Genomic DNA, 26,986 nt, shown 5'->3' with positions numbered 1-26,986 from the left:
AGAGTGAAAACTCAAATGGCAGTGGCAGTGAAACATCAAATTGCTGAGGCTATTTTGGGCTCTGAGGGAAGAAGGTCTGCATTGAATATCAATATGATCTCAGGCTTCTAATGCACCAATATGATTTTGTAACAGCAGATTTTCCAGTAAGTAAGGCATTGAGTAATGATTTTGCTCATTAATGACTGTGCAATGAACCAGCTGTGACCCCATGGTCATCCAAAGAACCTTCACCATGATGGGCTGCAAAAGATACATTTGTATCCTAAAGAGATTGACAAACGTCTATATTACACTGTAATAACAATCCACATTCCTCTATATCACTTATATGAGTGAGTGTGTGTACGCATGCATTCACTGGAATCAGTATGTGTGAGAGATTGGTGCATACAGCGATACACAGATATTTCTCTGTAAACGTCTCTCCTTCTCTATTGAACCTGATAACCTATTGATTCTTCATATATTTTATCTCATCTCTATGCGAGTTTCCCACTAGCAATTACCAGTTGGAGGGGCGTTCAAGTGGATTTTTCCCAATCGTATGCTGGTATTTACAAATTTACGAGATGTTATGAATGCAGCATAACAGATTGATATTGCTGGCCAAGTGGGCTGAGTTTACCCGTGGAGACCAACAGGTACATACTGTAGAATATATCGAGTGGGCGGAGCAGCAAACTCAGTGTGTGTTCTATTGGTCCTACAGTGTGAACTCCACCGACAGTGATAGGCGAGCTGGGTGGAGCACTGCTACTCCAGCTGCCCTGTCTTCCTCTGACTATGTTTTCCCTCATAGTCCAAGAGCATCTGGTCGTGGTGGTGGCAGAGGGCTACTCATTTCTCCTAACTGGAGAGTTTCTCTTCTCTCCCTCTCTCAACTGTCCATCTGCTCATTTGAATTCCATGCTGTCATTGTCACTTGTCCATTCAAGCTTGTTGTCATTTATCGCCCACCAGGTGCCCTTGGAGAGTTCCTCAATAAGCTTGACACCTTGATAAGCTCATTTCCTGATGAGGGCTCACCGCTCTTCATACTTGGCGACTTCAACCTCCCAACGTCTGCCTTCGATTAATTTCTTTCCAACTCTCTCTTTCTTCACCTTGCCTCTTTTGACCTTACCTTTTCCCAATCCCCTCCAACTCACAAGGCAGGAAATACGCTTGACCTCATTTTTACTAGAGGCTGCTCACCTACTAATCTCACTGCAAACCCCCCCCCCCCTTTTCTGACTCCTTCCACCTACCCTAGCCACTCAACCCCTACCCAGATGATCATGCACCGTCGCAATCTTCGCTCTCTCTCTCCCACTACTCTTTTCTCTTCTATCCTATCATCTCGCCCTTCTGCTAAATCCGTCTCCCTCCTGTCTCCTAATTCTGCTTCTTCGACCCTACTCTCCTCCCTTTCCACATCCTATGACTCGCACTGTCCCCTTTCCTCCAGGCCGAGCTGGCTGAGTGACTCATTGTGAGCTTACAAAACAGGGCTTTGGGCAGCTGAGCAAAAATGAAGGAAAACTATACTTCCGCAGGACCTATCATCCTTTCACTCCCGCCTCTCTACCTTCTCTTCCTCTGTATTCACTGCTTTCTATCACTCTACATTTCAAGCTTCTGCCTCTAACCCTAGGAAACTATTTTCCACCTTCTCCTCCCTCCTTAATCCCCCTCCCTCCTCACTCTCTGCAGATGACTTTGTCAACCACTTTGAAAAGAAGGTTGACGACATCCGCTCCTCATTCACTCAGCCTATTGAATCCACTGGTCTCACTCACACAGAAGTACCCTACGCCTTGACCTCTTTCTCCCCTCTCTCTCCAGATGAAATCCTGCGACTAGTGAGTTCTGGCCGCCTGACAACCTGCCTGCTTGACTCCCATTCCTCACTTCCCTCATCAACTCATCCCTGACTAATGGCTGCGTCCCCTCTGACTTAAAAATGGCCCAAGTCGTTCCACTCCTCAAGAAACCAACACTCGACTCATCTGACGTCAAAAACTATAGACCTGTATCGCTTCTTTCTTTTCTTTCCAAAACACTTGAGCGTGCTGTCTCTGATCAACTTTCTTATTATCTCTCTCAGGACGATCTTCTTGAACCTAACCACTCAGGCTTCAAGACGGGTCACTCAACCAAGACTGCTCTACTCTGTGTCACAGAGGTTCTCCGCACTGCCAAAGCTGACTCTCTCTCCTCTGTTCTCATCCTCCTAGATCTATCCGCTGTCTTCGACACCGTGAACCATCAGATCCTTCTCTCCACCCTCTCAGGGCTGGACATCTCAGGCTCTGCACACTCTTGGATTGCATCCTACCTGGCAGGCCGCTCCTATCAGGTGACGTGGAGAGGATCTGTGTCTGCACCACATACTCTCACTACTGGTGTCCCCCAGGGCTCGGTTCTAGGCCCTCTCCTCTTCTCTCTATAGACCATGTCACTCGGCTCCGTCATATCCTATCATTACTATGCGGATGACACTCAACTACTTTTCTCCTTCCCCCCTTCTGACACCCAGGTGGCGACATGCATCTCTGCGTGTCTGGCAGATATCTCAGCTTGGATGTCGGCCCACCACGTCAAGCACAACCTCGACAAGACGGAGCTGCTCTTCCTCCCAGGGAAGGCCTGCCCGCTCAAAGACCTCTCATCACGGTTGACAACTCCACAGTGTCGCCCTCCCAGAGTGTAAAGAACCTTGGCGTGACCCTGGACAACACTTTGGCTTTCTCTGCAAACATTAAAGCAGTGACTCGCTCCTGCAGGTTCATGCTCTACAACATCCATAGAGTACAACCCTACCTCACACAGGAAGTGGCACAGGTCCTAAACCAGGCTCTTGTCATCTCCCGTCTGGACTACTGCAACTCGCTGTTGGCAGGGCTCACCGCTTGTGCCATCAAACCCCTGCAACTTATCCAGAACGCTACAGCCCGCCTGGTTTTCAACCTTCCCAAGTTCTCCCATGTCATCCCGCTCCTCCGCACATTCCACTGGCTTCCAGTTGAAGCTTGCATCCACTACAAGAGCATGGCGCTTGCCTACGGAACAGCAAGAGGAACTGCCCCTCCCAACCTTCAGGCTATGCTCAAACCCTACACCACCTGTGGTCTCTTAGCCCTCCCACCCCTACGGGAGGGCAGCTCCCGCTCAGCCCAGTCCAAGCTCTTCTCTATCCTGGTACCCCAATGGTGGAACCAGCTTCCCCCTGAAGCTAGGACAGCAGAGTCCCTGCCCATCTTCCAATAGCACCTGAAACCCTACCTCTTCAAAGATTATCTTCAATAATCCCCCTCCTCACCTAAACCCCCCTCCTAAAAAAAGAAATGTTCCTGAACCAACACTTGCACTTGACTCAATCCCCCCCCCCCCACCCCCCCCCCCTCTAGCGCTGACTTTGCTGATAGTTACTTTATTGAGGAAAAGTGTACTTACTATGCCTGTGATAAGTGGTTGTCCCACCTAGCTATCTTAAAATGAATGCACTAACTGTAAGTCGCTCTGGATAAGAGCGTCTGCTAAATGACTGAAATGTAAATGTCAAATGGAGCGTACTACCTAGTGTTTCTACATTAATTATTCCCACTACTGCCCCACAGGGGGTGCCACATACACACACATGCAGAGGTATGGATACAGAGACACATTCACACTGTACAAACACCTGTTGTCCGGTCTAATGATGATGCATGCATCTCTGGTAAAAATCACCCCACCCGGATTATCAATAATCTGTTCACAAGTGACTGCTATCTCCGCACACAGGCACACAGCAGCTATGCGCACATATTTTTACTGATAAATCACCACCACTTTAATTCAGGTATACATTTCTCATTAGTCTGTTTTGGTTCAATTCCACAGTGTCACCTCAGAACGCAATCATAGAGACTCGTCATGACTGTTTCTAAGTCTCTCAGCCAAAGGCAGGCCAGTGACAGTGACACAGTCAAGCTGTAGTGACAGTGACACAGCCAAGCTGTCACCTCTCCGTCCCTGTGAGTCATACAGACACTATTGTCTCAGCACCAACCACCCCCTCCAAGGAGATGGAGGACAGAGGAGAAAGTGGAGGACAGGGATAGCGTCTTAAAGAGGACACTGATGTACTTCTTCTCATTGCACTGTTTTCCCCACTTCTCCTTTGGAGCTACATTAACCAATATCTTAACCACATTATTCTTCAATAACATAGACAAGTTTTCTGCATTGTACAGGCACATCTTAGACACGAAAGTCCAGCTCCTCTGCTCTGCACCATCAGTCAGGCTTAGAGCGCCCTCTCCTGGGCTAAACGAGATCAGCAGAACACAGGGGGCCAATGACTTGCAATCCCAGTTTGACTTCATTTGAAGCCATTTGCTTCACCCACTGAAGGGGAAGAGAGAGGAGAGAGCATTCCTGGAGAAGGCCAAGATCAAGCTGGGAAGAGGTTGTCAGGTTCTTTAAATTCATACACTATCATGTTAATTCAACTAGCTTATAAAGTGAGCTCCAAAAGTATTGGGCAGTTTTTTTGGCTCTGTACTCCAGCACTTTGAATTTAAACGGATACAATGACTATGAGGTTAAAGTGCAGACTGTCAGCTTTAATTTGAGGGTATTTTCATTCATACAGCACTTTTTGTGCATAGTCCCCCCATTTTAGGGGACCAAAGGTATTGGGACAAATTAACTTATATGTGTATTAAAGTAGTCAAAAGCTTAGTATTTGGTCCCATATTCCTAGCACACAATGATTACATCAAGCTTTGCTGTTTGTTTTAGTTGTGTTTCAGATTTTGTGCCCAATAGAAATGAATGGTAAATCATGAATTGTGTCATTTTGGAGTCACTTTTATTGTAAATAAGAATAGAATAGAACACTTCTACATTAATGTGAATGCTACCATGATTACAGATAACCTCTCAACATTACAATAACAGGGCAGGTTAGCATTTTTGGGGGTATGATATTTATGCATCTGTAACTTTCTCACTATGTACAAAAAGTGCTGTAATTTCTAAACGGTTCACCCGATATGGATGAAAATACCCTAAAATTAAAGCTGACAGTCTGCACTTTAACCTCACAGCCATTGTATCATTTCAAATCCAAAGTGCTGGAGTACAGTGCCAAAACAACAGCAAAAAATTGTCAGTGTCCCAATACTTTTGAAGCTCACTGTACATAGAACAATATATCTGAAATGGATTACACCATTGTCTCTGCTAGATCTAAGGAGGACTGAATTGTGATGTTGAACAGAGCTAAGCACCCTGTTACTCCCCCTTTAGTGTCATTGCAGCTCCCAGAGCAGGTCTCCTGACACTGCACTCATTTAGCATCACATTTTGAAAGCATAGCCATGTCTAGCTCCATCATTTTGTTCAGAATTCCTGCAAGAGTTTAAATGTATAACAATGTGCGAAGGGAGGGAGGGTGACACACATCTAGTGGCTACCTCCGTGTGATGTAAGAGAAACATTTTTTATTTAACCTTTATTTAACCAGGTAAGCCAGTTGAGAACAAGTTCTCATTTACAACTGCAACCTGGCCAAGATAAAGCAAAGCAGTGCGATAAAAACAACAACACAGAGTTACATATGGGGTAAAACAAAACAGAAAGTCAAAATTACAACAGAAAATATATATACAGTGTGTGCAAATGTAGCAAGTTATGGAGGTAAGGCAATAAATAGGCTATAGTGCAAAATAATTACAATTAGTATTAACACTGGAATGATAGATGTGCAAGAGATGATGTGCAAATAGAGATACTGGGGTGCAAATTAGCAAAATAAATAACAATATGGGGATGAGGTAGTTGGGTGGGCTAATTTCAGATGGGCTGTGTACAGGTGCAGTGATCGGTAAGGTGCTCTGACAACTGATGCTTAAAGTTAGTGAGGGAGATAAGTGTCTCCAGCTTCAGAGATCATCATCAGGTTGGGACTGCATCATCCCTGTGGTGACTGATACCCTATGCCTCACCCTCGGGCCCTGTCGCCCCTTCCCATCCACATCCACACACACCGTCTCTGGGTGATGACGTCACAGCAGTGCTGCAGTGGAATGACTAATGGAAGCTTCTGTAATAATTATACAAATCCTGGTGGATTTACTGGCTATACAAACACTGCTGGTACAATGTCCCGATGGATGTGGCAAAGGTTAAGGGAATATGTCTGAAAGTGTGTGTGTTTGTGTGTCTGACAATGCCTATATGTGTGTCTGAGTGTATGCATGAAGGGGGGGATGGGTGAACAGACAGGACCACATGGAGGAAAAGAGCATACACCAGCCCTGCTCCACTGAGCATGCTTACTATCCTACCTGCTGTAGCTATATTTAGCCCAGGATGTGATGCAGGGAACAGGCATGACTGCATGGAGGCTGGGAAAGCCAGGGTTAGTTAACCCTTTACAGCCCCTGGGAGAGGCAGCATCTACCTGACTGTTGAAGGGCAACCCTCATACTTATGTATTTTGTACTGTGCACAGACCACTGTCCACTGTCAGAAGATACAAAAATAATTAAGATATATTTCTGACTGTAGCCTATGTATGTAGGCTAATAATAACTGGAGACACTCACCTGGCAGTCAAAGTCCTGGAAATTTCGTGAATTCTGAGAGAAAAGAGGAAAGAAAGGTATATGTTATTGAGGTGTTGGATGGTAGAAATAGTTTCACCTACAGTATTTTACACTGAACAAAAATATAAACGCAACATATAAAGTGTTGGTCCCATGTTTCATGAGCTGAAATAGAATATCCCAGAAACTTTCCATATGCACAAAAAACGTATTTCTCTCAAATGTTGTGCACAAATTTGTTTACATCCCTGTTAGTGAGCATTTCTCCTTTGCCAAGATAATCCATCCACCTGACAGGTATGACACATCAAAAAGCTGATAAAACAGCATGATCATTACATAGATGCACCTTGAGCTGGGGACAATAAAAGGCCACTCTAAAATGTGCAGTTTTGTCACACAACACAATGTCACAGATGTGTCAAGTTTTGAGGGAGTGTGCAATTGGCATGCTGACTGCAGGAATGTCCACCAGAGCTGTTGCCAGAAAATTTAATGTTAAGTTCTCTACCATAAGCCACCTCCAAAATCGTTTTAGAGAATTTGGCAACATGTCTAACTGGCCTCACAACCGCAGACCACGTGTATGGTGTTGTGTTGGCGAGCGGTTTGCTGATGTCAACGTTGTGAACAGAGTGCTCCATGGTGGCGGTGGGGTTATGGTATGGGCAGGCATAAGCTACGGACAATGAACACAATTGCATTTTAGCGATGGCAATTCAAATGGACAGAGATACTGTGACGAGATCCTGAGGCCTATTGTCGTGCCATTCATCCGCAGCCATCACCCCATGTTTCAGCATGATCATTTACAGCCCCATGTCGCAAGGATCTGTACACAATTCCTGGAAGCTGAAAATGTCCCAGTTCTTCCATGGCCTGCATACTCATTAGACATGTCACCCATTGAGCATGTTTGGGATGCTCTGGATCGACATGTACGACAGCTTGTTCCAGTTCCCGCCAATATCCATCAACTTCGCACAGCCATTGAAGAGGAGTGGGATAACATTCCACAGGCCACAATCAACAGCCATCAACTCTATGCGAAAGAGATGCTGACTGGTTTTCTGATCCATGCCCCTTCATTTTTTTAAAGTACATGTGACCAACAGAGGCATATCTGTATTCCCAGTCATGTGAAATCCATAGATTAGATCCTAATGAATTTATTTCAATTGACTGATTTCCTTATATGAACTGTAACTCAGTAAAATTGTTGATTGTTGCATTTATTTATTTTTATTTTTCCTTTATTTAACTAGGCAAGTCAGTTAAGAACAAATTATTATTTACAATAACGGCCTACACCGGCCAAACCCGGATGATGCTGGGCCAATTGTGCGCCGCCCTATGGGACTCCCAATCACAGCCGGTTGTGATACAGCCTGGAATCGAACCAGGGCGTCTGTAGTGACGCCTCAAGCACTGAGATGCAGTGCCTTAGACCACTGCGCCACTATTTTTGTTCAGTATAGAAAAAAACACTATGGGTGTTTCAATATACATGCGCTGCCTAATTGACATACTCTAAATATGCTATCCTATTTATCACCTGTCTGCCTCTCCTGTCAACTCATTACTGTCTGTCTGTCCTCACATCTATCCTGCAGGCTCCTGTGAGTATGTCTGTCAGTTGGGTTCTTAATGAGGTGGCCTGGCCACTAGGTGGAGATAGAGGTAAACCATAAACCCATTCATTCAGATGAGCTCATGACGCTGCCTTCCTTCCACCTGTCTGTCCACAGCCAGCCCACTTCACCAGCACCACTGTCAGGTGATGAATGGCCTGTTCAGCCCATGATGTATGACGCAACACCCTCTGCCTCAGCCTATACATCAACTCATGTCCTGTGATGCAGAGAAAGCCTAACAGTGGGTTTTGACCAGAGGCGTGGCCTCCTCTTGACAACGCTTGGCTCCAAGGCTTCACTTTTCCTGAAATTTGCATAAAGTAGAGCAGAGCTGAACTTTTTCTACCGCTCCGCTAACAGGGTTCTCGTCGCTCACCTTCCCACAATGCCCTGCACATTTATCCACGCGCCCTCGTTGAAAATGAATGTGGGCGGAACTTCTCCTGCCAAATTCATTTTTTGGTGAAAACCTTCTGTAACTGTCTGTAATATTAAATTTACATTACATTTTAGTCATTTAGCAGACGCTCTTATCCAGAGCGACTTACAGTAATATCACCCTGGAACTGTCTGGAACAGAATAGTCCCCTCTGGGTATAAAACGAGTCAATTTACACAGATGGGCTGACTTCCTTCTCCATGCCCCACTCCAAGGCAGGCTGGGAGCTCATCCCCTCCTCGATGCTGCAGTGGAGACGGAGGTCCTTGAGGAACGGTGGGATGAAAGCTTTGATCTACTGGAGGTTTTTTTCTTCTCTCATCTGAATCTTTCAAGCAAAAAAGAGATGAGTTTCTGCTAGGTTCCCCTTTGATATTCCCCTCTTTCCTCCCCTCCCTCTTGCTTTCAAGCTTCATCTGCCTACTCTCTCTCTCTCCATCTCTCTGTGTCTCTCTCTGTATCCTCTGTATCTCTCTCTTGAGCCTAACTCCATCCCTTGCTTTTTCTTCTATTGACTCCTATTCCTCTATTTTTCTCTAGTCTTTTCTCTTCCCTCACTACAGTGAAGCAGAGATTATAAATAATTCACTTTGATGAACAGAGTTCTGGAGTGGGGAGGGAAGCACTGTTCACGATGGAGACAAACAGTGAATAAGTCTCTGTGTGTAATTCACACTGAGTCTAAAAAACATTAAGAACACCTTGTATTTCAATGACATAGACTGACCAGGTGAATCCAGGTGAAAGCTATGATCCCTTATTGATGTCACTTGTTAAATCCACTTCAATCAGTGTAGATGAAGGGGAGGAGACAAGTTAAAGAAGGATTTTTAAGCCTTGAGACAATTGAGACATGGACTGTGTATGTGTTCCATTCAGAGGGTGAATGGGCAAGACACAATATTTAAGTGCCTTTGAACGGGGTATGGTAGTAGGTGCCAGACGCACCAGTTTGTGTCAAGAACTGCAATACTGCTGAATTTTTCACACTCAACAGTTTCCCATGTGCATCAAGAATGGTCCAACACCCAAAGGACATCCAGCCAACTTGACACAAGTGTGGGAAGCACTGGAGTCAACATGGGCCAGCATCCCTGTGGAACGCTTTCAACACCTTGTAGAGTCCATGCCCCGAGGAATGCAACTCAATATTAGGAAGGTATTCCTAATGTTTGGTATACTCAGTGTATAGGCAACATTTTGTGTGTGGTGTACATCTGTCTGTGTATGTGTGACTCTCCCTCGCAGGTGGTCATCTCATACTCTCACCTTATTGGTCAGCAGGGGCTTGATCTCAGTCAGCTGCACGTCCTGTAGCTCATCCATCTTCCTGTCTGGTCACTCTACTCCACACTGAGAGAAAGACAGAGAGAGAGAGAGAGAGAGAGAAGAAGACAACAAATGATCCATGTGAGCCACACATGGTATACATAGCACATAACATACCTTCTGAAATTAGAGCTACACAATTATAGCACATACCATCATACAAATACTTTATTATTTGCGTATTCACACACACACACACAGAACATAACAGAGATCTGAGAGACCACTGCTGCGTCGATAAGTTCATGTCAGCTTCACACTATTAGTTAATATGGGAGCGGTTAGTAACAGCACATCAGGCTGATTGATCTATTTGTATTGGATGAGAGAGGCAGGCAGCTGTGTGTCATGCTGTGGCCATGGCCCTCCTGGCCCTGTCATTCCTCCCCTGAGACTCACACACAGACCTGAGCTGTATCGCCATGACACGCATGTGATGATGATGCATGAGGATGAAGCTGAAGGGTTGAAGGATTGAAGGGCATTCTCCCCCTCTGTGTGCTCTGTGAAAGGTTATTCCAGCCTTACATAGCCTACACCTAAGGACCAGGCAGCAGGCAGGCAAGGGGGCAGGCAGGCTGGCAGGCAGGGACACCACACAAATCCCTCCTCATTTGTTTTCCGTTTGAGGCAAATAATTACACAGAGAGAGACTACACCCCCGCCAGCACCTCCCCCTTTGACCTCAGCCCTGCTTGCTCAATGTGAGGACAGTAAACGGTGTTCTGTTACCTGGCTCTCTGAGAGAAGATCATGTTACAGAAGGGATAACAGGGGATATAATCTAAAGAGACAGGCCTAGGTCAATGCTTCTAACAACATGTAGAATAAAATAAAACTTATCCCATTTTGTAATTGTCTCTCACTTACATGTATTGGTAAGTTAATACTCATATATTAACAACCTCAACAATTAATAGAAAATCGATCTAAAAAGTAACAGTACAAATACGGTGAAGGCTGGTCTTCAATAGAAAAGGCCATGGCTATTGGACTCACAACAGCCAATGGGAGTTCCAGTACTATAATAACTTCCTGTGTCAGGGCCCACCTCTCTCTAACAACCTTGAGCTGAGCATATAACCTTCAGGGTAGGCTGGTGATGTGCTTGGATAGTCTGGAACTCAACCAACCAGAACATCTCCACTCCACAGATGACTTCATCCCAGTTTGAGTCAGCAGGAACCCTTAGGGTGTTCTCAGACCTGCTATGGTGGCTCACCCATGTGCATAGCCTCCGTCTGAAATATAATATAGCCCTATGGCAAAACATCACTACCTTCCTGGAACAGACTGGACATTCCATCAAAACCCTAGCCTATGCCTGCACATCAATCATCAGAAGTAGTTAGTATGATGAAAACATGCCCAGCAATCCTGCTGACAAATCCGGTTCAAAGGAACTAAATAATATTTAGACAAGGAGCGAGAAAAAAGAAAAACAAATATTCTGCATGCTTGAGCAGATTCAGCGTATTGGCCGTATCAATCCAACACTTCCTCGGGCTGACACAGAAAGTGGGCAGGTAGCAAAGGCCAACTGCAATCGTGGCCTGCTAATCGGCTAACACAGCCACCAGAGGGAAGGGTCAGGGTAGGCTTATACCCAAATGACAGACAGACAGTTCCTAAAAGCTATCTTACAATAGGAAGTTGTATTGTATTGTACTGTATTGTATTGTACTGTTTTGTACTGTATTGTACTGTACTGTACTTTATTGTATTTTATTGTACTATATTGTATTGTAGTGTATGATTATACTGTACATTTCCTATGGCCCGACCCTGTTCCAACTATAAGAACACCAGGTCCTGTCTAGATACCTTAGTCTCCAACAGACTCACATTCCACTGTACGGTGTGTGCTGTGGTTGCCATAGAGACAAAGCCAGTGATGTTTATTCTAAGATAGGACAAACCCTTGGGACAAATGAGAGACAAAGAGACAAAGGGAACATAGAGAGGCTGTAATGGGACGTACAGATTGGGGCAGTGCAGGTCTGGAGAGAGAAGTTTTACCAATGATAACTTCTTCCCTGAGGCCACACAGTGCCATGTAGGACAATTCAAATACAGTCATTCAGATACACATTATTCAGACAATGAGAGTTCAATGAGTTAGCCTAGGCCAGGGATTCCCAAACTCGGTCCTGGCCCCCGTCCCCCCCTGGGTGCACATTTTGTTTTTTTGCCCTAGCACTACAAAGCTGTTTTAAATAATCAAAGCTTAATGATGAGTTGGTTATTTGAATCAGCTGTGTAGTGTTAGGGCAAAAAACTAAACGTGCACCAAGGAGGGGGGGGGGGGGGGGGGGGAACCCTGACCTAGAGGAGTCACATTTGGTTAAATGCCTCTGACATCAGACGATGCTCAGAACACGCTATGTGCGTGGATGAATATAGAGTATGGGGAAGGGAAAATACTGGAAACAGCTGACACAGTACAATGAGGTACATACCTGTGACCTAACTGTCTGGAAAGTCTGACTGGTGGTGGATTATGGATATTCTGAATACAGTACGTCTCTTAACTGTCTTGTTTACAAAGACCAATACACACACTTATACACACACATGCACAAGCACACACACAGGTCCTCTGGTCAATTTAGCGCTCAGCAGGTTGCTCCTGCAGTGCCTCCTCTTATCAGTGTTAAAAATCACGCCACACTGCACCACAGTGACTGAGGACCGAGCACTAGGAAAAACATCACTGAAGATCATGTCTGAGGTAAACCACGAGTCACAAAAGTGAAGAAAGCTCAGTCTTCACCACAGAATTAAACAGACAAAATAGTCCTATTTTTAAATGTCTGACTGTGTATTCTTATTTTCCCAGTCTTCCATCCTATGTGAAACTACACTGGTCTAACGGACAACCCACCAACGATGCCCTGCCCTCTGACGTGAGCTGGCTGGAGGTCATAGTATGAGAGAGGTGTTATTAGCTTTAGCCTAGTGCTGAGACACACACACATGCACACACACACACACACACACACACACACACACACACACACACACACACACACACACACACACACACACACACACACACACACACACACACACACACACACACACACACACACACACACACACACACACACAAGGGAGTGCTGTAGCTGCCTTGTCAGCAGCCGGTGCTGAATGATCGATTGAGAGGACACATTCACACTCCTCCCCCTGCCTCATCCCTCTCTCCATCCATCTATCTATCTCCATCTCACATTGGAGAGCAGTGCACACTGGGAGGGGCTCCTATTATGGATTACAGTCGCCTGAGAGTCGTGATGCTGACCCTGAGGTAGCCCTCCTTAAATGGCAAATGTTGCCATGGTGACCTTATTTCTACCTACCTAGATGTCGCCGTGGAAACCCTAGGTCTAAGGTAACCTATAGACGTCGCCATGGTGACCCTGACTTGACCTACCAAATGCCACCATGGTGCCTTGAGTTAACCTACCTGTATGTTGTCATGGTGACACTGATTTCACTTACCTTAACGTCACCTATGACGGGCTGATGGATCTGCTGTGAGAGCAGGGCCCTGACAACAAGCTGAAATAAAGGGACTGTCTGTGTCGTGTGGCTGTCCCCTTTCACTTTGGATCAAATAACTTTGATGACACAGTCCCAATTAAAGAACAGAGGATCCTCTGTGTGTGGGGGAGATGTTTTGGGGTAAGTAGTCAAGCATAAAAATAACACGAGAGAAACAGGGCAAGACAAATTCCTGGGACGCTCCCGCCTCCCTCCCAGCCAACCATTGAGGACAGATCCCATGCCTGCTTTCCTTTATGTGACTCAATCGTGCTGGCATGGCCACCATCTGAAAGGAACAACTAACTGGCCTGTGTTCAAACCAGGAACATCTGAATAGAAACGTCTGCCCTGGCTGCTCCGCATCGCTGCCCCCACTCCCTCTGACACACTGTTTACAGTGCTTAGTCTGTGTATAATCCGCCCCAGAGTATAATTCTGTGACTGTGACGGGCTCAGTTCCAGATTATTCCTAACACTCTAACCCAGGCCATTCGTTTGGTAAGAGAATTAGAGGGAAAATCTAAATTTCACGTTTCCCTTTCCCTTCCTATCAGGGGATTAACAACACGACTATAGTGTTAGTCTTATGTTCTGATCCAATCCCTCTGCTCTGTTCTGACTGGAGGGGGAGAGACTAGTCGGTCAGACAGAGCATCAGAACTGGGAAAAGATTCTCTCTCTCCCTCTCTCCTTCCCTCCCTACCATCACCCCGGGAGCTTCCTGTGATATAGGAGCACACCCAGGCCTGAGAGGAAGCGAGCTCCTAGTGCTCCAGCCTTAATTACACTCCTCCTTTCCCAGAACAGTCTGTTCTCCTGGGGCCCACATCTCTCTTGTTACTGCACTGAGGCCTACTGATCCAAGCAGACAACAAAATCTCTCCTCTGTTATAGTGCACACGCAACCTCCCATCCACAGGGTCGGTTAAGAAAACATACGCTTTAACTGAAGAGCACTCACACACACACACACCTTAGCCAAAGTATTCAATCTAGAATCAACACACACATCATTCACCCATTTATAATTCACAATTCTTATTCACAAGCAGTGTGTGCAGTAGCATAACCATGTGTTAATTCAGGTGACTGCAGTGAATTATTGAGGTGACCATTTAAAGTGGAATTCTCTGGATCTTTGAAGGATTAACCAGCCAAATACATAATCCATTAATCCAAATACATAATCCATTAATATAATTAACTCATAATGATATTGGAAAACACAACCACACTCTCACACACAGATTTTAATTTCCTGACCCTCCTATAAGCATAACTCAAAAGACTGGCAATAATTCCCTGGTTCTACACAGACGGTTGATTAATGTTAAGAGCCACCCCTCCACCCTCCCCCCTCTCTCTCTCTCTCTCTCTCTCTCTCCCTATCTGGTACTAGACTAGGGCTTTGATAGGGAGGTCGTAAAGGGGCGGAGGGACGTGACCTTGTGGAGTCTCCTCCTTCTTACTCAATCTCAGTATCCGTCTCTTATCTCTCTGCCTCTCAATTCAATTCAATTCAAAGGGCTTTATTGGCAGGGGAAACATATGTTTACATTGCCAACACAAGTGAAATAGATAATAAACAAAAGTGAAATAAACAATCAAAATGAACAGTAAACATTACACTCTCAAAGATTTCAGAGGAATAGAGACATGGCTATGTACAGTGTTATAACGATGTGCAAATAGTTAAAGTACAAAAGGGAAAATAGATAAACATAAATATGGTTTGTATTTACAATGGTGTTTCTTCTTCACTAGTTGCCCTTTTCTTGTGGCAACTGGTCACAAATATTACTGCTGTGATGGCACACTGTGGTATTTCACCCAATAGACATGGGAGTTTATCAAAATTGGATTTGTTTTGAAATTCTTTGTGGGTCTGTGTAATCTGAGGGAAATATGTGTCTCTAATTTGGTCATACTGTACATTTGGCAGGAGGTTAGGAAGTGCAGCTCAGTTTCCACCTCATTTTGTGGGCAGTGTGCACATAGCCTATCTTCTCTTGAGAGCCAGGTCTACCTACGGCGGCCATTCTCAATAGCAAGGCTATGCTCACCGAGTCTGTACATACAGTGCATTCGGAAAGTATTCAGACCCCTTGACTTTTTCCACATTTTGTTATGTTACAGCCTTAATCTAAAATTGATAATACATTTGTATTCCTCATCAATCTACCCACAGTACCCCATAATGACAAAGGGAAAACATGTTTTTTGACATTGTTGCAAACTTATTAAAAATAAAAAACAGAAATATCTTATTTACATAAGTATTCAGACCCTTTGCTATGAGACTCAGGTGCCTCCTGTTTCCATTGATCATCCTTGAGATGTTTCTACAACTTGATTGGAGTCCACCTGTGGTAAATTCAATTAATTGGACATGATATATAAAGTCCCACAGTTGACAGTGCATGTCAGAGCAAAAACCAAGCCATGAGGTTGAAGGAATTGTCCGTAGAGCTCCGTGACAGGATTGTGTGGAGCCACAGATCTGGGGAAGGGTACCAAAATATTTCTGCAGCATTGAAGGTCCCCAAGAACACAATGGCCTCCATCATTCTTAAATGGAAGAAGTTTGGAACCACCAAGACTCTTCCTAGAGCTGGCCGCCCGGCCAAACTGAGCAATCGGGGGAGAAGGGCCTTGGTCAGGGAGGTGACCCCAGAACTCGATGGTCACTCTGACAGAGCTCTAGAGTTCCTCTGTGGAGATGGTAGAATCTTGTAGAAGGACAACCATCTCTGCAGCACTCCACCAATTAGGCCTTTATAGTAGTGGCCAGACGGAAGCCACACCTCAGTAAAAGGCACATGACAGCCCCCTTGGAGTTTGCCAAAAGGCACCTAAGAATCTCAGACCATGAGAAACAAGATTCTCTGGTCTGATGAAACCAAGATTGAACTCTTTGGCCTGAATGCCAAGCGTCACGTCTGGAGGAAACATGGCCTCATCCCTACGGTGAAGCATGGTGGTGGCAGCATCATGCTGTGGGGATGTTTTTGAGCGGCAGGGACTGGGAGACTAGTCAGGATCGAGGAAAAGATGAACAGAGCAAAGTACAGAGAGATCCTTGATGAAAACCTTCTCCAGAGCGCTCAGGACCTCAGACTGGGGAGAAGGTTCACCTTCCAACAGGACAACGACCCTAAGCACACAGCCAAGACAACGCAGGAGTGGCTTCGGGACAAGTCTTTGAATGTCCTTGAGTGGCCCAGCCAGAGCCCGGACCTGAACCCGATCGAACATGTCTGGAGAGACCTGAAAATAGCTGTGCAGCAATGCTCCCCATCCAACCTGACATAGCTTGAGAGGATCTGCAGAGAAAAATGCGAGAAACTCCCCAAATACAGGTGTGCCAAGCTTGTAGCGTTATACCCAAGAAGACTCGATGCTGTAATTGCTGCCAAAGGGGCTTCAACAAAGTACTGAGTAAAGGGTCTGAATACTTATGCAAATGTGATTTATTTTTATTTTTATAAATTAGTAACAATTCATAAAAACCTGTTTTTGCTTTGTCATTATGTGGTATTGTGTGTAGATTGATGAGGGGGGAAAAACTATTTAATCAATTTTAGAATAAGGCTGTAACGTAACAAAATGTGGAAAAGGTCAAGGGGTCTGAATACTTTCTGAAGGCACTGTATGTTGAAGAGGGTGGGGCTCACACTTTAAAATATGTGTGAAACACAAACCAATGATTGCAAAGTTATGCATAAGTACTACTTTTAACAATTTCCACAGAAAATCTTACAAAAACACATTTACCTGAAAACAGTGCAGATGCAACGCTTGGTAACAGAATGACAGTTTGGGCTGTTTGTGTAGCCCAACCCCCCCTGTCCACCAGCACCATTTTTTCACTCTAACTAACAAACAGGAAAACTCCATTTTAAACATTAAATCAAACAAAGAAGTATATGTATTAACCATAATTCATGCATCATCGTGACATGTAGGTCCTATGAGAGCCGATTGTTTGAGTAAGTCTTCCATGTTCCCAGTGTGTAGCCTACATCCACAGCCTCTCCGACTCAGCAAGGTCTATTTTGGTGTTCATGTATAAGTCATGTGGTGATCTGAGCAATACACTGCATGCACTTTTTGGGTGATGTGATTTGATTCTTCGAAGCGCTTGTGTCTATTGCTCTCTCTCACTCTCCCTCTCTCTCTCTTTAAGGACAAAAAAGCAATGATATCCCTGTTACATCAAGGGGGGTTGATTATAGAGCATGAAGATTGCACTGAACCACTGACAACACTAGCGGTGAAAAATGCAATACTTGTATGTTCACACCACATGATGTTATATCCACAGATTGAAAGAGAACACTGATTAACATATACCTAAACAAAATAGTCTGTTTTCTACCAGCTAAAAAAATTTGTGAGGTGTCTCTGACATTCCAAAGTAGGATTAATTAGAGAATGGACATTGTGACAATAGCAACTTGTATGCATTATCGATACATCGATACGACCAAACACGGCCCTCACAAAAGGCATAGGGGCAACTAAAAAAAACATACTACTGCGCGGAATGACAATAGATGGATGAATCCCAATAAATCTACTGCAATCTATAACATGGTCGCTACCAGCGCTACTCCAGCTAAAAATAAGGCTGATGGGCCTGTTCTCAATGCTGCTAATAGAGTACCTGCCTCCACTCAGCTCTGCACGCTGGCTGCCCTGCATGGGAGCTGGTGGGGACTGTCTGTAGGGGATTCCTAGCACTGCTTACTGGTGCAGATAGGAGTGAAGAGGCAGGGCAGAGGCAGGGCAGAGGGAGCGCAGAGGGAGGGTAGAGAGAGAAAGGTAGAGAGAGACAGAGGTAAAAAGAGGGGTAGAGAGAGAGAGAAAGAGCAGATGAGGCAGGGGTTCACATCATAGTTGAGCCACGGTGACGGTGAGCCTTACTCCAGATAACAGGTTTACAGGACCCAGGGCTCTGATGTGTCTACACTACAGGACATAACACTGGCCCAAAGATGGGTGACAGAACCACAAGGCCATCGGTACATGTTAGTGTGACAACAGCGAGGTTCACACTCAGAGATAACCAAGACACTATAGAAAACATTCAAGGTAGTATTCTTTATTTAACACAGGCTTATGAGAGTATCTCTATGTGGATGGCAGGTAGGTAGGTTGGGTCTAAGTCAGTCTGTAGAACTGTATGGATCTGTAGTGAGCAGCCTGTTGGTCTAACCAAGCAAGGCTTTTTCCTGATAGAGCCATCTCACATGGTCATGGCCGGCTGTCACTGTGACAGATCAGGACAACTCAATCTCCCAAAGAGAGACAGAGGTGGACCCTCTCAGAACAGCACTGGCACCATCTCTTGTCTCCTGGTCGCCAGGGAGGCTGGCTGTGTCCTTGACAACCACAGGGGGCTGTCAACCCCTCTATGCAGCACTGCTGGTGATGGCATGATGCATAAAACCGCTCATCAGACCAACCGAAACAGTGTAAAAAGCTGCCCTTAGTATTATGGAGGCAACCCCCTGAAAGCTGACCATTCAGATAGGCTAGATGGATAGGCTAACATATTCAAAGGGTTAAGGTATAGATAAATAAAGACAAAGTACAGGAACTAAAAAAAGACAGTGAGATAAGAATACAAGCTCTGAATCAGATTCCTGCCTTCTGCGGTACAGATCTATCCTGTACACTCCAAACACATATACAGTGGGGGAAAAAAGTATTTAGTCAGCCACCAATTGTGCAAGTTCTCCCACTTAAAAAGATGAGAGAGGCCTGTAATTTTCATCATAGGTACACGTCAACTATGACAGACAAATTGAGATTTTCTTTTCCAGAAAATCACATTGTAGGATTTTTTATGAATTTATTTGCAAATTATGGTGGAAAATAAGTATTTGGTCACCTACAAACAAGCAAGATTTCTGGCTCTCACAGACCTGTAACTTCTTCTTTAAGAGGCTCCTCTGTCCTCCACTATTTACCTGTATTAATGGCACCTGTTTGAACTTGTTATCAGTATAAAAGACACCTGTCCACAACCTCAAACAGTCACACTCCAAACTCCACTATGGCCAAGACCAAAGAGCTGTCAAAGGACACCAGAAACAAAATTGTAGACCTGCACCAGGCTGGGAAGACTGAATCTGCAATAGGTAAGCAGCTTGGTTTGAAGAAATCAACTGTGGGAGCAATTATTAGGAAATGGAAGACATACAAGACCACTGATAATCTCCCTCGATCTGGGGCTCCACGCAAGATCTCACCCCGTGGGGTCAAAATGATCACAAGAACGGTGAGCAAAAATCCCAGAACCACACGGGGGGACCTAGTGAATGACCTGCAGAGAGCTGGGACCAAAGTAACAAAGCCTACCATCAGTAACACACTACGCCGCCAGGGACTCAAATCCTGCAGTGCCAGACGTGTCCCCCTGCTTAAGCCAGTACATGTCCAGGCCCGTCTGAAGTTTGCTAGAGTGCATTTGGATGATCCAGAAGAGGATTGGGAGAATGTCATATGGTCAGATGAAACCAAAATAGAACTTTTCGGTAAAAACTCAACTCGTCGTGTTTGGAGGACAAAGAATGCTGAGTTGCATCCAAAGAACACCATACCTACTGTGAAGCATGGGGGTGGAAACATCATGCTTTGGGGCTGTTTTTCTGCAAAGGGACCAGGACGACTGATCCGTGTAAAGGAAAGAATGAATGGGGCCATGTATCGTGAGATTTTGAGTGAAAACCTCCTTCCATCAGCAAGGGCATTGAAGATGAAACGTGGCTGGGTCTTTCAGCATTACAATGATCCCAAACACACCGCCCGGGCAACGAAGGAGTGGCTTCGTAAGAAGCATTTCAAGGTCCTGGAGTGGCCTAGCCAGTCTCCAGATCTCAACCCCATAGAAAATCTTTGGAGGGAGTTGAAAGTCCGTGTTGCCCAGCGACAGCCCCAAAACATCACTGCTCTAGAGGAGATCTGCATGGAGGAATGGGCCAAAATACCAGCAACAGTGTGTGAAAACCTTGTGAAGACTTACAGAAAACGTTTGACCTGTGTCATTGCCAACAAAGGGTATATAACAAAGTATTGAGAAACTTTTGTTATTGACCAAATACTTATTTTCCACCATAATTTGCAAATAAATTCATAAAAAATCATACAATGTGATTTTCTGGAGAAAAAAAATCTCATTTTGTCTGTCATAGTTGACGTGTACCTATGATGAAAATTACAGGCCTCTCTCATCATTTTAATTGGGAGAACTTGCACAATTGGTGGCTGACTAAATACTTTTTTTCCCCACTGTATATCGTGTACACTACACACACAGATCTACCCTGTACACTACACACAAATATATATCCTGTACACTACACACAAATATCTATCCTGTACACTCCAAACACAGATCAATCCTGTACACTACACACACAGATCTACCCTGTACACTACACACAAATATATATCCTGTACACTCCAAACACAGATCTATCCTGTACACTACACACACAGATATATCCTGTACACTACACACACAGATCTATCCTGTACACTACACACACAGATCTATCCTGTACACTACACACACAGATATATCCTGTACACTACACACACAGATCTATCCTGTACACTACACACACAGATCTATCCTATACACTACACACACAGATCTATCCTGTACACTACACACACAGATATATCCTGTACACTACACACACAGATCTATCATGTACACTACACACACATATCTATCCTGTACACTACACACACAGATCTATCATGTACACTACACACACAGATCTATCCTGTACACTACACACACAGATCTATCCTGTACACTACACACACAGATATATCCTGTACACTACACACACAGATCTATCCTGTACACTACACACACAGATCTATCCTATACACTACACACACAGATCTATCCTGTACACTACACACACAGATATATCCTGTACACTACACACACAGATCTATCATGTACACTACACACACAGATCTATCCTGTACACTACACACACAGATCTATCATGTACACTACACACACAGATCTATCCTGTACACTACAAACACAGATCTATCCTGTGGCCTACCTACACTCCACAGACAGCAGACCATACAGATCTATCCTGTGGCCTACCTACACTCCACAGACAGCAGACCATACAGATCTATCCTGTGGCCTATCTACACTCCACAGACAGCAGACCATACAGATCTATCCTGTAGCGTAGCCTTCATAAACTTAACACACAGATTTAACCTGTAGTGGCCTACATACACTCCACACACAGCAGGGTCACGACTCACCAGGGAGCCACACGCTTAAGCACAGGCCCAATCTCCCTGAGTGCTATTCACTCTGTAAATGAGTGTTTGATGCTTGTTTGTCGTGTTCCTCTCCCTCTTCGTTTAACTGCACTCACAGAAACACAGCCCTTGGAGGGATTCAATTCACTGGGGTGTCATATCGTCAATTTGCTTTGCTGCAATTACAACTGGTAGGGTATTTCATTTTCTGGGCCAAGGATCAAATCCTTATACTCTTTACCCTATCTGAGACCTTCCATCATTTGACTTCCTCCTCTGAAGGCTGAGTGTGTAGTGTTTACCACAGGAGGCTGCTGAGGGGAGGACAGATTATAATAATGGCTGGAATGGAGCTAATGAAATGGCATGTATTTGATACCATTCCACTAATTCCGCTCCAGCCATTACCACGAGCCCGTCCTCCCCAATTAAGGTGCCACCAACCTCCTGTGGTGCTTACTTATGTATGGGAGGAGCCTGACCACAAGCATTGATCTGTCTATGAAATGCTTTGTGGAATGGAGCACAGACCAGCAAAGCCCTCACAAGAAGTGCTTTAGCTACAGAACTCAAGAAACATGAGAAATCTATAACCAAAGGTAAACACAGCAGAACTGCAGTCTTTCCATTAACAGAGGACAAAGAATGAGTAGTAAACATCCATCAATTACTGTCCAGTCCATAGGTCTTTGAGTTTGCAAGAAAGGCATTTCACTGTACTTGTGCATGTGACATTAAAACTTGAAATGATCCGTTTTTAAGTTCAGTCACTGGACACTCTCACAGCACCTTAAACCTTGTTGAGAATATCTAACTGTGTAGAGATACCCGGATGTCGACTGAGAAATTCTCTGTGGTCATGTTACTAGACTACATTTCTGTCTCCAGAGCCAGGTATCTCCTTTTACTGCAGCAGAGGTGTGCATGTGAGTGTGAATATGAATCCCAGGCGGCAGTGAAGGACAGCGCAGGGCATCCAGAGGTCCAGCTTGGAATCAGTCCATCTTCCTGGATCAACAAGCCAGCCACCTGTGCTCTCTCTCTCTCTCTCTCTCTCTCTCTCTCTCTCTCTCTCTCTCTCTCTCTCTTTCTCTACCTCCCTCCCTCACCACCTGCTGCTGCTGACGCTGATAAAGAACAGAGAGAGACAGCTCCAGAGGTCTGATCCAAGAGATTGGCATTACTGACAAATGTGAGGAAAGGATACCACAGGAGCTTCATATGACCATGATGAGACTGTACAGGGGCTTAGAGAGGTTTACTATGTCCAGCACAGGCATGGGTCCTCAGATCCTCAAAAGGTTCTACAGCTGCACCATCGAGAGCATCCTGACTGGTTACATCACCGCCTGGTACGGCAACTGCTCGGCCTCCGACCGCAAGGCACTACAGAGGGTAGTGTGTACGGCCCAGTACATCACTGGGGCCAAGCTTCCTGCCATCCAGGACCTCTATACCAGGCGGTGTCAGAGGAAGGCCCTAAAAATTGCCAAAAACTCCAGCCACCCTAGTCATAGACACACGGCAAGTGGTACCAGAGCGCCAAGTCTAGGTCCAAAATGCTTCTTAACAGCTTCTACCCCCAAGCCATAAGACTCCTGAACAGCTAATGGCTACCCAGACTATTTGCATTGTCCCCCACCCCCTCTTTTACGCTGCTGCTACTCTCTGTTTATTATCTATGCATAGTCACTTTACATCTACCTACATGTACATATTACCTCAATTACCTCGACTAACGTGTGCCCCCGCACATTGACTCTGTACCGGTACCCCCTGTATATAGCCTCGCTACTGTTCTTTTATTGTTGCTCTTTAATTATTATTATTATTATTTAATTTTTTTGACATCAGTTTATTTTAGTAAATACATTCTTAACACTTATTTTTCTTAAAACTGCATTGTTGGTTAAGGGTTTGTAAGTAAGCATTTCACTGTAAGGTCTATCTATACCTGTTGTATTCTGCACCGGTACCCCCCTGTATATATAGCCTCCCTACTGTTATTTTATTTTACTTCTGCTCTTTTTTTCTCAACACTTTTTTGTTGTTGTTTTATTTTACTTTTTTAAATTAAAAAATAAATGCATTGTTGGTTAAGGGCTGTAAGTAAGCATTTCACTGTAATGTCTACACCTGTTGTATTCGGCGCATGTGGCCAATAAAATTTGATTTGATTTTAAACACAATTTTATTTTATTTTATTTGACTAGACACACCAATCACCTCGGTATTGTGTGTTAGGCGATAGTACATAGTACAGTGTAGGCCTAACTAGTCTATTAGTGTTATTACAATGTAATAAGACTGACCATATAAGTATAGACCCAGGTTGTGAAAAGGAGACATATAGGCACTGCCACAGGACAGGAACCTGTGCATCAGCTCTTTCCTCTGATAGGTCCACTTAGCAGATAACCTGCTGTGCAAAGCAGGTACTGCTAAGGACTGCTGGGACTTCCAAAGCGTGAATTATATCCACACAGTTCAACTAGAGAAACTGAAGATACATCACTGCTTCGCTTGAGGGCAAATAGGTGAATCTGTGCCTGTGTCATACAAACACAACAAATTTGGATAAGGGTATAGAGATACAGTAGCACATAACTATACTGACCAGTGAGTTAGAAAATAACTACAAACAGTGAAGTTGTCTGATACTCTAGGCTAGGAGACTTCACTACTAGAAAACTCACTATGAGAACTTTCAACAGCCTGAGAGTAAGACATGGAGGTGTTCCTGGAGGTGTCAAGACGTTGAAGACGCATGACTCCTCTCATTGCCATGGTTTACAGGGCTTTGTTTTGCCCTCCAGCCATGACAGACAGACAGGGAAGCTGAGGTAATAGAGTAAACCTAACAGACTGGCTGACTGGCAGCACAGCTTCATTAAATCTCTCATTGCCCCTGTGGCCACTATTCCCTGACATTCATCTTTCTAACTCTGTTAAAAGTCTCACATCTCTCCATCACCAGACTCCTCACTTATGGGAATGGGGTACAGTCAGGAATCTCATTTGTGTGTGTGTATGTGTGTGTGTGTGGTGTTTACCTGTGCCTGTACAACACGGTCTCAGGTATAGTATAAGTAGGATCCCACCAGGTGTAGGGCTCACTCCACAGAGGAGAAATGCCCACCACTGGCCTCCTTCTAAACAACTTCTCAGCATGGACAATGGCTAATCCACAACTTTTAGACACTCCCACCAGTTAAGCATTACTTTTTAAAGTGATAATTAACCATGGTGGACTGCAGCTCTCTCCCAATAGAATAGAAGGCTTAGGCTATTATGATAACAACACTGTCCAAAGTATAATTTTGGCGAATCTTTCAGTCACATACTAAATCCTCGTAAAACCATAATAAACTCACAAAAAGCCTGTAGTGGTCTTTGAATGGGAGCACTGTTGTGAATGACAACAACTGGAAACTATGTCACTGTTTGTTGTGTAAACTCTACCCCCGCTTTGGTGATTATATGGCATTGTTGAGGTCATTCAAGAAGGGAGGACTCCCTTCCAAAAACTGAATTCAAACACCTGCGCTGAGGTCACACCTGAATCCAATGACCTACACAGCTACACCTGAGTGACCTTCACCAGGTGACTGCTGACATTGTCATGTAGTGCAAGAAGAATGATATGTAATATCTCCACGCCATTGGTTGCCAACTACAGCATGGACTTGCCAAGTCATGTCTGTTTAATTCAGCACTAACATACATTCATTTATTGAGTACGAAGCAAGCAACCATATTATTCAGTACGCTATGCATGATTTGTAACGTTGATGTTATAATGAAAGGTTCCAGACATGAGGGTCGAACAGGCACCCTGTTGTAGATCTCTATCTCGAGGATGGTGACACAGTGACAGAAATATTCAGCAACATACAGTAACCTTCCTAATCGTTCGATGTTGAGACATTATAGACATGGGCTATTGACATACAGTATGAAGTAATACACCTGTGACTCATGAAAAATAAGTTACTCATTCAACAGGAAATTGTATCCTACAAATGGGCTACTGTCGCAGCAGCGAATCGTGTTAGAGGAAACATTAAAGTGAATAGTAGTTCAGTTACAAAGTTGCAATGCATTTCATGTCCTGCATGCACCATGACACTTTAGTATCAAAACACCCGTTTTCATTGTTTCATTTAATTGTTTCAATGTAAAGTCCGCAGAATCGCGGAATGATACAACTGTGATGTTTAATTTAGGCTACTCATAGAAATTACCTAGGCCTACATTAGAACTGGTTGGAAAATGGATATAGAATATCATATCAAGATTACACCGCGAGCTGGTGGATTATCGACACCAATGGCCACATCTGCATTTGGCACAGCAGCCTATTAGAAAATGCTGTCTCGATCAACACTTACCGCTTGGGTTGAAGACGTATCCGTTCGATCCGCGTCAAATCCTCCGGGATAGATTTTAGGGTTAAATACCAGTGTTTAAACTGCACCTTCTCTTTGCCTAATTCCTTTCCTATTCCAACTAGTATTACTATTTCGATGTCACTCTTTCAAGGCGGAACTACACATTGCGTCCTAGACATTAGGGAGGACACGAGAAGCGAACGAAGCAGCCAATACGAGAGGAGGCAGTACAAATTAATTCGAACGCCCCCAAGAGGTTAACTGAGAAGATGATGTCTAAATAACGTGTACAGTTCACTTTTTTTTTTTCTTAGATGGGGGCCCATCATTCCCATCACTGTGTTGTTGACCCATTTCTCGGAGATTATGCGCTTAGAATTCACATGGAGTTTCTATTTTCAATCCTCAACTGATTGTATAAGCATACAAACAGGCTGTGCTGCTGCTGCAACATGTTACATAAAACTTTTTGATCTAAATTTCCGACATGTTTTCAAGTTGTATTTCCAGACCAGCTGTATAAATGTAGAGATCAGCAGAACGGTTTCCTTCAAATCCTCATGAAATGAGGGAGACAACCAACATGCATTGAGAAAGGGATAGAAAACAAGAGACTTTATACTAGGCTACCTGTATGTAAATAAATAAAAAAAAAATGTGGGGGGGGGATTTGTGCTGAAATGTGTGTGGTCAAGAGAGCACAATTGATTTGTTCAAAACCATGTTTTGTACTCCTCAGACAGATCGACAGTA

The 26,986-nt window shown here is 44.4% G+C and overlaps 1 long non-coding RNA gene across 1 annotated transcript; it reads right to left on the bottom strand.

Moving 5' to 3' along the window:
- Nucleotides 1–5,856: 5,856 nt before the first annotated feature.
- LOC311114632 lies at nucleotides 5,857–26,462 on the bottom strand. The gene is made up of 3 exons (XR_014611136.1): nucleotides 26,234–26,462; nucleotides 9,924–10,007; nucleotides 5,857–6,614 (listed from the first exon to the last, which is right to left on the bottom strand). It is a non-coding gene; the product is annotated as an uncharacterized lncRNA (long non-coding RNA).
- Between the last annotated feature and the right edge of the window lie 524 nt (nucleotides 26,463–26,986).

This window comes from Coregonus lavaretus (genome assembly GCF_964263955.1).
Source record: "Coregonus lavaretus genome assembly, contig: HAP1_SCAFFOLD_3511, whole genome shotgun sequence".
Taxonomy (NCBI): Eukaryota; Metazoa; Chordata; class Actinopteri; order Salmoniformes; family Salmonidae; genus Coregonus; species Coregonus lavaretus.
The sequence above is the reverse complement of the archived record's forward strand: the minus strand, read 5'-3'. Positions and strand labels throughout refer to the sequence as shown.